The sequence below is a fragment of the Nomascus leucogenys genome, chromosome 18 (genome assembly GCF_006542625.1).
Source record: "Nomascus leucogenys isolate Asia chromosome 18, Asia_NLE_v1, whole genome shotgun sequence".
NCBI lineage: Eukaryota > Metazoa > Chordata > Mammalia > Primates > Hylobatidae > Nomascus > Nomascus leucogenys.
The window spans coordinates 36,632,395-36,646,711 of NC_044398.1; the positions used below are offsets into that span (position 1 = coordinate 36,632,395).

The following is a 14,317-nucleotide window of genomic DNA, read 5'->3' on the forward strand; positions in this document are numbered from 1 at the left end:
TTCTACTAAAAATACAAAAAATTAGCTGGAAGGGGAGGCAGGCACCCGTAATCCCAGCTACTTGGGATGCTGAGTCAGGATAATCGCTTGAATCCGGGAGGCAGAGGTTTCAGTGAGGCGAGATCATGCCACTGCACTCAACCTTGAGCAACAGAGTGAGGCTCTGTCTCAAAAAAAAAAAAAAAAAATTATACAAAGTGTCTTTTCCAACAAAAGTGTAATGAAGCTAGAAGTCAATAACAGGAAAACCTGGAGAATTTGCAAATAAGTGAAAGTTAAACAACATTCTTAAACAACCAGTGGCTCAAAGAAGAAATGACTAGAGAAATTGAAATACTTTCAGACGAATTAAAATAAAATGCAAGATACCAAAATTTATGAGATGGTGTGACAGTGGTACTCAGTGAAATGTATAGCTTTAAATGCTTACATTAAAAAAGAACAATCTCATGCTCACTTCGTCAGCACATATACTAAAATTGGAACAATACAGAGATTAGCCCGGCCCCTGTGCAAAGATGACATGCAAATTCGTGAAGTGTTTCAGATTTTATATATATATATAAAAAAAAAGTCTGAGCGCAGTGGCTCACGCATGTAATCCCAGCACTTTGGGAGGCCGAGGTGGGTGGATCACGAGGTCGGGAGATCGAGACCATCCTGGCCAACATGGTGAAACCCCTTCTCTACTAAAATACAAAAAATTAGCTGGGCGTGGTGGTGCACACCTGTATTCCCAGCCACTCGGGAGGCTGAGGCAGGGGAATCGCCTGAACCCAGGAGATGGAGGTTGCAGTGAGCAGACATTTGCCACTGCACTTAAGCCTGGACAGAGCAAGACTCTGTCTCAAAAAAAAAAAAAAAAAAAAAAAGGAGAAATGAACTCTCAAATTAACAACCTAACTTTACACCTAAGGGGTGTTTAATCTTTTGGTTTCCCTGGCCACATTGGAAGAAGAATTTTCTTGGGCCACACATAAAATACACTAACCCTAACAATAGCTGATGAACAACAACAACAAAAAAATCACAAGAAAATCTCATAATGTTTTCAGTTATTCATAAAGTTTATGAATTTGTGTTGGGCTACATTCAAAACTGTCCTAGGCTGCATGTTGGACAAGCTTGACCTAAGGTGTAAAAGAAGAGCTAACTAAACCTACAGCCAGCTGAAGGAAGGAAATACTAGAGATTAGAGTAGAATGAAATAGAGAATAGAGGAAAAAGAATTGTCAAAACAAAAAGTTGGTTTATGGAAAAAAAAAAACAACAAACTTGATGAACCTTTAGTTAGACTGACTCAGAAAAAAAAGAGAATAGCAAATAACTAAAATCAGAAAGAAAATGGAGACATTATTACTGACCTTACAAAAATTTTAAAGATTTTTAAGACAATACTATGAAAAATTGTATTCCAACAAATTAGATGTCTAGATAAGATGTACAGATTCCTAGAAACACACAAATTACCAAATATGACTTAAGAAGAAATAGAAAATCTCAATAGACCTATAACAAGTACAGAGATTAATCAGTAATCAAAAACCTCCCAACACATACAGACAGAAAGGAGAACAATGGATACCAGGGGCTGGGGGAGGGAGAATGGGCAGTTACTGTTTAGTGGGTACAGAGTTTCAGTATGGAATAATGAAAATGTTCCAGAGATGGATAGTGGTGATAATTGTACAACAATAAGAATATACTTAATGGCACTGAACTGTACACTTAAAAATGGTTAAAATTATAAATTTTATGTTATGTATATTTTACCACAATAAAAACAAACAACAACAACAAAAAGTCCAGGCCCTGGTGGCTTCATTGATGAATTCTAACAAATACTTAAAGGAAAATTAACACCAATCCTTCACAAACCCTTCCAAAAAGTAGAAGATGAGAGAATATTTCTAATACTTTCCACGAGGCCAGTATTACCCTGATACCAAAACCAGACAAAGACATCTACAAGCAAAGAAAACTACACACCTGGGGGCCAGGCGCAGTGGCTCATGCCTGTAATCCCAGCACTTTGGGAGGCCGAGGTGGGTAGATCATGAGTTCAGGAGTTTGAGACCAGCCTGGCCAACATGGTGAAACCCCATCTCTACTAAAAATACAAAAATTAGCCAGGTGTGGTGGCAGGTGCCTGTAATTCCAGCTACTTGGGAGGCTGAGGCAGGAGAATCACTTGAACCTGGGAGGCAGAGGTTGCAGTGAGCCAAGATCGTGCCATTGCATTCCAGCCTAGGCAACAAGAGCTAAACTCCCATCTCAAAAAAAAAAAAAAAAAAAAAAGAAAATACACACCAATATCCTTTATGAATACACACACAAAAATACTGAACGAAATACTAGCAAACCAAAACCAGCAGCTCACTAAAAGTGATATACACCATGAACAGGTGGGACTTATCCCAAGAATGCAAGAGGAGTTCAGCATAAGAGATCAATCGATGTAATGCACCACATTAGTGAAACAAAGGGGGAAAACATATTATCATCTCAATAGATGCAGAGAAAGTAGTTGACAAAATTCAACACCCTTTCATAACAAAAACATTCAGCTAGGAATAGAAGGAACTTCTCAAAAATAATAAAGACCATTTATGAAAAAATCCATAGCTAACATTCATTGGTGAAAAATGGGAAGCGTTCCCCTTAAGTACAGGGACAGAACAAGGATTCTCACTTTCACCACTACTAGTCAACGTTGTACTGGAAGTCCCAGGCAAGAAAATTGGACAAGAAAAAGATATAAAAGCATCTAAATTGGAAAGGAGGAAATGAAACTCTATTGTCAGATGACATGATTCTATGTTTAGAAATCCCATAGAATACATACACACACACATACATAAACCTACTAGCCAGGCATGGTGGCTCACACCTGTAATCCCAACACTTTGGGATGTTAACGCAGGCAGGTTGCTTGAGCCCAGGAGTTCGAGACCAGCCTGGGCAACATGGCAAAACCCCGTCTCTACAAAAAGTACAAAAGCTAGCAAGGTGTGGTGGTTCATGCCTGTAGTCCCAGCTACTCAGAAGGCTGAGGTGGGAAGATCACTTGAGCCACGAGGTGGAGGTTATAGTGAGCTAAAGATTGCACTGCTGTACTCCAGCCTGGGTGACAGAGCCAGACCCAGTGTCAAAAAAACAAACAAATAAATAAACCTACTAGAACTAATTTTAATTCAACAAAATTGCAGGGTGCAAAATCAGCACACAAAAATCAGTTATGGAAATATACATGTTAACATGGCCAACTAGATGCAGTCATCAGGTGCAACAGCTGCCACCGAGGGACTGATTTGACAGGTGCACTCCTAACGGATCTTCAGAGGGAAGGCACTGAGAGTGGATGGAGGGAAGACACAGAAGCTAGGCTAAAGGGAGAGGAAGCTGGGAGGCCTGCATGGGGCTACTGCACCCCGCAAATCATTCCTGGTCCCCAGTGACTCTGGGGGAAGGGGTGAGTTGAATTGACAAGGAGCAATGCTTCTTATGACCAGCCTCTGGAATCCTGGCGGAAGATCCTTTGACCACCACAGACAGTGGATTTGTAAGGGAGAGATGCTTGGAGAAGCAGCCAGGGCAGCAGCCAGCTGATGAACTCAGAGGGTTTGGTGTGGGAGCAGCTGTAGTGGAGCACAGCCAGGGATGGCCACACCCCTAGGCTCAACTTGCTCTCATAGGAGACTCTCGCCCTAGGGGAACTGTTGGGCCTGAACTTCGCAGGGCAGTCTTGCTCATCAGGCAGGGCTGGTCCTACCTGAGCACTCCTTGGTTCTCTGGCCTCTCTCAGGGCCCAGCCTGGCCATGCCTGATTGCAGGGAAGCCTTGAGTGCACTAGGGGCCCACATCATAGCTCCAGTGCTGGTGGACCATGCCTGACCTGCAAAGAGCTCCCTCGGGCCAGCCCCCAGGGCCACACACCAGCCCGCACACTCCTTCCACACTGCATCTTCCCCCAGGCCCACGGCAACACCCCACATGGCTTTGCCAGCATGTGTATGCACGGGCAGGTTTTGCTTATCTCGTCCTGCCAGCCCATGTGTATGTGTACACCCTGCCCTGCAACTGCTGCAACAGGAGTGCAGTCTGCTCCACTCTCCCCTCTGACCACCACTGTAGTCAGAGTCTTGGTGGGCACAGAGCCAGCCAACCCCAACCCCGCCCCTGCCAGTGCCTCACCCATTTGCCAGCACTGCCCCAAGTGAAACTAGGCACAAAGAACAGCAGACTCTCCCCCACCCTGGGTGCTCTCCAGCACCCTGCTCCCATGCCAACACCACTACCGGTGCAACCACATGCATAGTCACCAGCAGGGGCTCCCACCTTCCAGCTGTGTTCCCTTTGCTGCTGTGGTAAATGCTGGCACAGAGGCAGGCATGCCAGCATCCACTAGTACCCTACTGCAGTAGTGCTGCTGCTGCCACTGCTGGCACATGCAAACGAGGATGGATTCCACTGTCTCTGCACTACTGAATGCTTTGGGTGACACCACCCACTAGAGTGTAGTGACCAGCAGTATGAGAGCATCTTGGCTCACCCAGTGCAGTGGATTCTTAACCTCGAGCAGACAGAACAAAGTTGGGGCTTGATACAAGTCCTCCAGCATTACAGCACACAGTCCAGAAGTTGGGAGCTGAGTGTTGGTCCTCTAAAATCTTCCAGAAATGAAGCCAGTTGACTGAATCCACCTTATACATAGTGAAATCCTCAAGGTCGTCAAATAGGATAAAATGAAAAAAAAACCCATCCAAAGGTCAGCAACTTCAAAGATTGAAGGAAAATAACCCTGCAAAGATAAAAAAAAAAAAAAAACCAGTGCAAGAACTCTGAAACTCAAAAAACCAGAGTCCCTTCTTTCCTCCAAACAGCCATACCACCTCTCCAGCAAGGGATCTGAACCAGGCTGAGATGGCTGAAATGACAGAAATAGAATTCAGAATATGGATAGGAATGAAAATCATCAAGATGCAGGAGTATGTTGAAAGCCAATCTAAGGAAGCTAAGAATCATGATAAAAGAATGCAGGAGCCAACAGACAAAATAGCCAGTACAAAAAAGAATGTAGCCAACTTGATAGAGCTAAAAAACACACTACAAGAATTTCATTAATAGCAGAATAGACCAAGTGGAAGAAAGTATCTCAGGGGTTGAAGACCGGCTTTCTGAAAGAAGACAGGCAGACAAGAATGAAGAAAACAAATAAAAAATAAGGAACAAAACCTCTGAGAAATAAAGGATTATGTAAAGAGACCAGACCTAGGACACATTGGTGTCCCTGAAAGAGATGGAGAGAGTATAAGCAACTTGGGAAATATATTCCAGGATATCATTTATGAGAACTTCCCTGACCTAGCTAGAGAGACTGACATTCAAGTTCAGGAAATGCAGAGAACCCTGGTAAGATACTTCACAAGAAGATCATCCCCAAGACACATACTCATTAGATTCTCCAAGGTCAAAATGAAAAAAAAAATGTTAAAGGCAGCTAGAGAGAAAGGTCAGGTCACTTACAAAAGGAACCCCATCAGGCTAACAGTAGACCTCTCAGTAGAACCCCACAAGCCAGGAGAGATTGGCGGCCTATCTTCAACATTCTTAATAAAAAGAAATTCCAACTGAGAATTTCACATCCGACCAAATTAAGCTCCATAAGTGAAGGAGGAATAAGATCCTTTTCAGAGAAGCAAATGCTGGGAGAAGTTGTTATAACAAGACCTGCCTTACAAAAGCTCTGAAGGAAGCACTAAATGTGAAAGGGAAAGACCATACCAGCCACTACAAAAACATCCTGAAGTATGCAGAGCAGTGATAGCATAAAGCAACCACACAAACAAGACTGCGTAATAACCAGCTAACATCAGGATGACAAGATCAAATCCACACATATCAATACTAACCTTGAATGTGCCACACAAACAAGACTGTGTAATAACCAGCTAACATCAGGATGACAAGATCAAATCCACACATATCAATACTAACCTTGAATGTAAATGGGCTAAATGCCCCAATTAAAAGGCATGCCATGGCAATCTGGATAAAGAATTAAGACTCACTGGCAGGGTGCAGTGGCTCACGCCTGTAATCCCAGCACTTTGGGAGGCCGAGGCGGGTGGATCACGAGGTCAGGAGATCGAGACCATGGTGAAATCCCATCTCTAATAAAAATACAAAAAAAAAAAATTAGCTGGGCACAGTGGCGGGCACCTGTAGTCCCAGCTACTCAGGAGGCTGAGGCAGGAGAATGGCATGAACCCGGGAGGCGGAGCTTGCAGTGAGCCGAGATCGCACTACTGCACTCCAGCCTGGGCGACAGAGCAAGACTCCATCTCAAAAAAAAAAAAAAAAGACTCATTTGTATGCTGTCTTCAAGAGACTCATCTCACATGTAATGACACCCACTGGATCAAAATAAAGGGATGGAGAAAAATCTACCAAGCAAATGGAAAATGGAAAAAAATCAGGAGTTGCAATCCTAATTTCAGACAAACCAAACTTTATAAACCAACAAAGATCAAAAAACACAAAGAAGGGCATTATATAATGGTAAAGTGTTCAACTGAACAGGAAATCTGAACTATTCTAAATATTAATATTTATGCATCCAAAACAGGAGCACCCAGACTCATAAAGCAAGTTCTTAGAGACCTTCAAAGAGACTTAGACTCCCACACAATAGCAGTGGGAGATTTTAACATTTCACTGACAATAATAGATACATCATTGGGGCAGAAAATTAAAAATGATATTCAAGACTTCAACTCAGCACTGGATCAAATGGACTTGATAGACATCTACAGAACTCTCCTCACAAAAATAACAGAATATACATTCCCATTACCACATGGCAAATACTCCAAAATCGGTCGCAGAATCATACAGAAAACACTCCTCAGCAAATGCAAAAGAACTGAAACCATAACAACCAACCTCTCAGCCCATAGTGCAATCAAATTAGAAATCAAGACTAAGAAATTCACTCAAAATCATACAATTATATGGAAATTGAATAACCGGCTCCTAAATGACTTTTGGGTAAATGATGAACTTAAGGCCAAAATTAAGAAGTTCTTTGAAACTAATGAGAAAAAAAGATATAATATACCAGAATCTCTGGGACACAACCAAGGCGGTGTTAAGATGGAAATTTACAGTACTAAATACCCACATCAAAAAGTTAGAAATATCTCAATTTAACAACCTAACATCACAACTAAAATAATAAAAGAACCAAGAGAAAACCAGCCCCAAATCCAGCAGAAGATGATAAATAACCAAAATCAGAACTGAACTGAAGGAGATTGAAACACAAAAGTATTTGAAAGATCAGTGAATCCAGGAGTTGATTTTTTTGAAAAAAAAAATCAATAAAATAGACTGCTAGCTAGAGTAATAAGAGAGAAAATCCACATACACACAATCAGAAACAATGGAGAAGATATTACCACTGACTCCAAAGAAATACAAGTAACCATCAGAGAATATTATGAATACCTCTATGCACACACAAGAAAATCTAGAAGAAATGGATAAATTCCTGGACACATACACCCTCCCGAGACAGCCAGGAAAAAATTGAATCCCTGAACAGACCAATAATGAATGAGCTCTGAAATTTAATCAGTAACAAATAGCCTACCAAGACCAGACAGATTCACAGCTGAATTCTACCAGATGTACATAGAAGAGCTAGTACCATTCCTGCTGAAACTATTCCAAAAAATTGAGGGAGAGGGACTCCTTCTCCTTCATAACTCATTCTGTGAGGCCAGCATCATCTTGATACCAAAACCTGGCAGAGACACAACAAAAAAAGGAAACTTCAGGCAAATATCCTTGGTGAACATCGATGCAAAAATTCTCAACAAATCTCAGCAAACTGAATCCTGCAGCACATCAAAAAGCTTATCCATCACAGTTAAGTAGGCTTTATCCCTGGGATGCAAGGTTGGTTCAACATACCACAAATCAATACATGTGATTTGTCACATAAAGAGAACTAAAGACAAAAACCACATGATTATCTCAATAGATGCAGAAAAGGCTTTTGATAAAAGTCAACATCCATTCACGTTAAAAATTCTCAATAAACTATATTGAAGAAACATACCTCAAAATAACAAGAGCCGTGTATGACAAACCCACAGCCAACATCGTACTGAATGGGCAAAAGCTGGAAGCATTCCCACTGAAAACTGGCACAAAACAAGCATGCCCTCTCTCACCAATTCTATTCAACAAAATATTGGAAGTCCTGGCCAGAGAAATCAAGCAAGGGAAAGAAATAAAGGGCATAAAAATCAAGAGAGAGGAAGTCAAACTATTCCTGCTGGCGGATCATCCTATATCTAGAAAACCCCATAGTCTCGGCCCAAAAGCTCTTTGCACTGATAAGTTCAGCAGGCTCAGGATACAAAATCAATGTACAAAAATCACTAACATTCCTATACACCAACAACAGTGAAGCCAAGAGCCAAATCAGGAATGCAATCCCATTCCAATTGCCACAAAAAGAATAAAATACCTAGGAATACTGTTAACTAGGTAAGTGAAAGATCTCTACAATGAGAGCTACAAAACACTGCTCAAAGAAATCAGAGATGACACAAACAAATGGCAAAAATTTCATGCTCAAGGATAGGAAAAATCAATATTGTTAAAATGGTCATACTGCCCAAGGTAATTATAACTTTGATGCTATTCACATTAAACTACCAATGACATTCTTCACAAAACCAGAAAAAAATTATCCTAAAATTCACGTGGAACAAAAAAAAGAGCTTGAATAGACAAGGCAATCCTAAGCAAAAACAACAAAGCTGGAGGTATTATGCTACCCTACTTCAAACTATACTACAGGACTCCAGTACCTAAAACAGTATGGTACTGGTACAAAAACAGACACCAATGGAACAGAATAGAGAGTCCAGAAATAAGGCCACATACCTACAACTATCTGATCTTTGACAAAGCTGACAAAAACATGCAACGGAGAAAGAACTCCTTATTCAATAAATGGTGCTGGGATAACTGGCTACCCATATGCAGGAGATTGAAAGCTGAACCCTTTCTTTTCACCATATACAAAAATTAACTCAAGATGTATTAAAGACTTGGCCTGATGCGATGGCTCATGCCTGTAATCCCAGCACTTTGGGAGGCCCAAGCAGGCAGATCACCTGAAGTCAGGAGTTCAAGACCAGCCTGGGAAACATGGTGAAACCCCAGTCTCTACTAAAAATACAAAAATTAGCTAGGCATGGTGGTGCACACCTGTAGTCCCAGCTACTCGGGAGGCTTAAGCAGGAGAAACAGTTGAACCTAGGAGGCAGAGGTGGCAGTGAGCCAAGATCAAGCCACCACTCTCCAGCCTGGGTGACAGAGTGAGACTCCATCACAAAAAAAAAAAAAAAAAAGAAAAAAGAAAAAGGGATGGATTAAAGACTTAAATGTAAAAGTTCAGGAAGATGGCTGGGGATGGTGCCTCATGTCTATAATCCCAGCATTTTGGGAGGCTGAGGCAGGTGGATGACTTGAGGTCAGGAGTTCAAGACCAGCCTGGCCAACATGGGGAAACCCCGTCTCTACTAAAAATACAAAAAATTAGCCAGGCGTGGTGGCGGGGGCCTGTAATCCCATCTACTCAGGAGGCTGGGGCAGGAGAATCACTTGTACCCAGGAGGTGGAGGCTGTAGTGAGCCCAGATCACGCCACTGCACTCCAGCCTGAGCTACAGAAAAAAAACTTCGTCTCAAAAAAAAAAAAAACCCTGGAAGACAACCTAGGCAATACCACTCTGGATACAGGAATGGGCCAAGATTTTATGACAAAGCCACCAAAAGCAATTGCAACAAAAGCAAAAATTCACAAATGAGATCTAATTAAACTAAGAGTTTCTGCACATTGAAAGAAACTATCAACAGAATAAACAGACAACGACAGAACAGGAGAAAATTTTTGCAAATTATCCAACAAAGGTCTAATATTTAGCATCTATAAGGAATGTACACAAATTTACAAGAAAAAATATCCCGTTAAAAAGTAAACAAAGGATATGAACAGACACTTTTCAAAAGAAGACATACGTGATGGTTAATATTCAGTGTCAACTTAATTGGATTGAAGGATGCAAAGTATTTTTCCTGGGTGTGTGTGTGAGAATGTTGCCAAAGGAGATTAACATTTGAGTCAGTGGACTGGGAGAGGCAGACCCACTGTCAATCTGGGTGGGCACCATCTAAATAGCTGCCAGCATGGCAAGAATAAAACAGGCAGAAGAACGTGGAAGGACTTGACTTGCTGAGTCTTCCAGCCTTCATGTGTCTCCCATACTAGATGCTTTCTGCCCTCAAACATCAGACTCCAAGTTCTTCAGCTTTTGGACTCTTGGACTTACACTAGTGTTATGCCAGGGTCTCTCGGGCCTTTGGCCACTGCAGACTGAAGGCTGCACTGTGAGCTTCCCTACTTTTGTGGTTTTGGGACTTGGATTGATTCACTGCTGCCTTCCTTGCTCCTCAACTTGCAGACAGCCCATCATGGGACTTCACCTTGTGATTGTGTGAGTCACTTCTCCTAATAACCTCTCTTTCATATATACATATATCCTATTAGTTCTGTCCCTCTAGAGAACCCTAATACAACGTACGTGTGGCCAACAAGCATATAACAAAAGGGTCAATATCATTGATCATTAGAGAAATGCAAATCAAAACCACAATGAGATACAATCTCACACCAGTCACAATGGCTATTATGAAAAATAACAGATGAACAAAAAATAACAGATGCTGGCAAGGTTGTGGAGAAAAATGAACACTCATGCACTGTTTTTTGTTTGTTTGTTTGTTTTGTTTTTTCAGATGCAGTCTTGCTCTGTCACCCAGGCTGGAGTGTAGTGGCTCAATCTCGGCTCACTGCAACCTCTGCCTCCCATGTTCAAGCAATTCTCCTGCCTCAGCCTCCTGAGTAGCTGGGATTACATGTGTATGCAACCATGCCCAGCTAATTTTTGTGTTTTTAGTAGAGGCCAGGTTTCGCCACATTGGCCAGGCTGGTCTTGATCTCGGTGACTCCTGACCTCAGTGATCTGCCCACCCTGGCCTCCCAAAGTGCTGGGATTACAGGTGTGAACCACTGTGCCCGGCGGAGAAAACTTAATACACTGTTGGTGGGAGTGTAAATTAGTTCATCCCAACCTTTTTGGCACTAGGGACCAGTTTCATGGAAGACAATTTTTTCATGGACCAGGGGTGTTAGGGGAGATGGTTTTGGAATGATTCAAGCACATTACATTTATTTATTTATGTATGTATTTATTTATTTATTTATATTATTATTTTTTGAGACAAAATCTTGCTCTAGTCACCCAGGCTGGAGTGCAGTGGTGTGATCTAGGCTTACTGCAATCTCCACCTCCTGGATTCAAGCAATTCTCCTGCCTCAGCCTCCCAAGTAACTGGGATTACAGGCACCTGCCACAACACCTGGATAAGTTTTGTATTTTTAGTAGAGATGGGGTTTCACCATGTTGGCCAGGCTGGTCTCAAACTCCTGACCTCAGGTGATCCACCTGCCTCGGCCTCCCAAAGTGCTGGGATTACGAGCGTGAGCCACCACGCCCAGCACTGCACATTACATTTATTGTGCACTTTATTTCTGTTATTATTACATTTTAATGTATAATAATTATACACCTCACCATAATGTAGAATCAGTGGGAGCCCTGAGCTTGTTTTCCTGCAACTAGACAGTCCCATCTGGGGATGATGGGAGACAGTGACAGATGCACACACTGCAGGGTAAGTGCATTAGATCATCAGGCATCAGATTCTCTAAGGAGCGTGCAACCTAGACCCTTCACATGTTCAGTTCACATTAAGGTTGGTGCTCCTATGAGAATCTAATGCCACCATTGATCTGACAGCAGGCAAAGTTCAGGCAGTAATGAGAGTGATGGGGAATAGCTGTAAATACAGATGAAGCTTCGCTTGCTTGCTCACTGCTCCTGCTGCTGTGTGGCCCAGTTCCTCACCAGGGTTGGGGACCCCTGATCTAATGTGACAACTCTGGAAATCAGATTCTATACCCCCTTTTGTTGTTGCTGTTGTTGCTGCCGTTTGCTATTTTTGTTCAGTGTCTAATGAGCTTTCTGAAATAATTTTGTAGTCTGGGGCTACTCTTCAACACTCAGCCAGGCAGTTTACATCTCTGCCTCAGCCTTCACTTCCTGCTTGCCCAGAACCTCAAGGTCAGTCAGAGGTGAGAGCTTTGCGCCTTCCCAGGTCTTTACTGAACATGTACACAGCCCTACACTAGGGAGTAGCCTCATAGATTCCCAGGGATCATTCTGTTGGAATTTTCAAAGCCCTTATGGACATCCAATTCTCCTGTTTTTCTTTTAAAGCTTTTTGGTTAGCCTACTGTCTGCCCAAAATGTTATCTACAATCTCACACAGGCACCAACTTGAATACCGGCCTTTAAATGTTTTTGGCAAATGCCCTCAAGGAAAAGGCTTTTGCATTAAGTGAGCTCTTATGACAAATAAAGACATCCTGGCAGTGGGATGTTTCTGAAAACCACCAGCCAAGTCAAATGACAGTTCTCTGGGAATGAGGCTTTGAAGGAAATCCAGCCCCATTCTGTCTTTCCAGTGGCTGCCAGGCTATTGGTCTTCACTGTAATTATGGGCTGCTAATTTTCAAGGCTGCACTGGAGCCAACGAGGAGGGGATGAGAATAGAATAGGGCAAGTTAAAAATACCATACCACTTGCTGTTCTTAATGAGATTTTTCATTTTGTTTGTGTGTGTGTGTATACATATGTATATACATATATACATACACACACACACACACAAATATAGTAAATGGAAAATAAATCTTGGGGCCCCAAAATCACTAAGCTGAAGGGAAAAGTCAAGCTGGAAATGGCTTAGGGCAAACCTGCCTCCCATTCTATTCAAAGTCATCCCTCCATTCACTGAGATAAATGCATGTCTGATTGCCTCCTTTGGAAAGGCTGATGAGAAACTCAGAAGAATGCAACCATTTGTCTCTCACCTACCTGTGATCTGGAAGTCTTCTTGCTGCTTGAGCTGTCCCACCTTTCTTGAGAGAACCAATGTATATCTTACATATATTGATTGATATCTTATGTCTCCCTAAAATGTATAAAACCAAGCTGTGCCCTGACTACCTTGGGCACGTGTCATCAGGACCTCCTAAAGCTGTGTCACAGGTGTGCATCCACAACCTTGGCAAAATAAACTTCCTAAATTAACTGAGACCCTTCTCAGATATTCAAGCTCACATTTTGGCAAGGGATTCGTGAAGGGATTCTGAGTGGAGGCAATCTCCTCACCAGTCTCCTATTGGTGCTTGGTATCAGCTTGAACTATCTTTATGGCTCAAACCAATAGGACAATTTGCTGAGGCCCGGAAGCACTCCCTCCAGAGAATCACTGATTTTTCAAAATTTGGTCAAGATCTCAAGTTTATTTTGCTGTACAACTCCTTTTTTTGGAGTTTTACTAGCTTCCAACACAAGAAAGGCAAGTTTTTCCTGCTTTGATGATGATGAAATGCAGGTAACTCCTTTACGGAGTTTGAGCTTGCTTCCAACAGGGAAGACAAATTTGAGTTTTTTCCTGCTTCTAGGATGGTAAAGAACAGTCTTCAGCTTGAGACCCATCCCTTACCTAAGGATGGGTAACTGAATTGGGACGTCTTCGCTAAAGTTAAGATTAACAACCAGCTGGTTGTAATTTCTCTTTACCATTAGAGCACTCAGTAATTGGATAAGTTGTGCCATCTTTGTTTTGCTTAATTGTTTTTGTTGCTGTTGTTTGTTTGCTTTTGTTGTTGTTTCAGTCTTTTTGCCATTGGGATTGATCAACTCTATCCGACTTGATCAAATCCAAAGGAAACTTCCAAATTATGGGGAACAAGACCTCTGAAGTGGCTAAATTCCCACACTGTGGTGGGGGAGAAAAACGGCCAACAAAAGGAAAAAAAAAACAGTAAAGATTTTTTATTTTGACTACTTAAGGGGCTTTATTTACATAACGAGGCCAACTTTTTGCTAGCCAGGCCAAACCGAAAGAGCAGTGCACCCCACACTGCAGTTCCATAGCTAAGGGCTCTGGCTTCTTTTTTGCTACCAGGACAGCTTGGGTGTGGTTCCCAAATCAAGCCATTTCTGGTTTGATACTTGGTACTTCTGAAATAGCAGCAATTTGTTCTAGCTGAATTATGGTAATGAGATTTAAAAGGTTTTTTTAAAGGAGCTCAATGATTAAAA

At 42.0% G+C, this 14,317-nt stretch overlaps 1 non-coding gene across 1 annotated transcript; it reads left to right on the top strand.

Moving 5' to 3' along the window:
* The first annotated feature begins 449 nt into the window (after nucleotides 1-449).
* LOC115831310 lies at nucleotides 450-553 on the top strand. The gene has a single exon (XR_004026833.1). It is a non-coding gene; the product is annotated as a U6 spliceosomal RNA (small nuclear RNA).
* The last annotated feature ends 13,764 nt before the right edge of the window (nucleotides 554-14,317 follow it).